Source organism: Penaeus chinensis, chromosome 7 (genome assembly GCF_019202785.1).
Source record: "Penaeus chinensis breed Huanghai No. 1 chromosome 7, ASM1920278v2, whole genome shotgun sequence".
In the NCBI taxonomy this organism is placed as follows: domain Eukaryota; kingdom Metazoa; phylum Arthropoda; class Malacostraca; order Decapoda; family Penaeidae; genus Penaeus; species Penaeus chinensis.
In genome coordinates, this window is record NC_061825.1 from 22,024,648 (window position 1) to 22,025,531 (window position 884).

Below are 884 nucleotides of genomic sequence, written 5' to 3' on the forward strand. Positions count from 1 at the left end.
AAGGAAGCCGCCCCCCAGCCGACACCGGATGTCTCCAACAAAAAGGAGTTTCCGACAATGCCAATGGTGCAGAAAAAGAAACTAAAGAAAAAAGGTTCTAAGAGCACCACAAAAACCTCCCCATCAGATGATCATCTCCTCTTTGACGAGGACGATATGACTCTCCTGTTAAATGCTGTTGTCTCAGCAGTAGCAACAGCCCTGGGGAGGTCGAGTGAGGAGGCCGAGAAAGCAGTTTCGGTCGCCATGACGGCAATGACCCAGACTGTCGCAGCCCTGAAGGTAAGAAAGCTGGTTAGAGCAAAACCAGCCTCACCCTCACCCCAGGACGAGACTCCCCTCCCCACTCCAAATCAGGCCATGCCTTCACAGGCATAGCCAAAACAGGCTGAATCTGTGCAGCCAGAGCCAGATCACGCTGACCTTGCCCAGGCAAGGCCAGCAAGGCCAGCCAAGAAAAAGCCTGAGAGAAAAGCCGAACCAACCAAAGTCAGAGCTACCAAAGACTCTCCACCTCCCAGTGGACCCAAGGATAGCCTGACAACAGACGAGGAGCCCTCAACCAGCGAGGACCTCGCAATGGAGTTGTCAGACTCCAACGATGTCTCTGATGTAACTATCACTGAGTAACATCATGACACACCATCAAAGCATCCTACAGTGGAACATCAATAGCTTCTCTGCAAAGAACGCTTTTCTCCAAGCAGTAGTGCGATCAAGGAACATTGACATTGTCATGCTCCAGGAGACATTAACAGTGGACACTGTTCGCTTCTCAGGTTACCATGCCTTCACACTGCCAAGAACACCTGGCAAGAGAGACTTGATCACCCTTGTGAGAGCAACAATCCCCTGCTCCGCAATAGCCGATGCATCGCACTGTG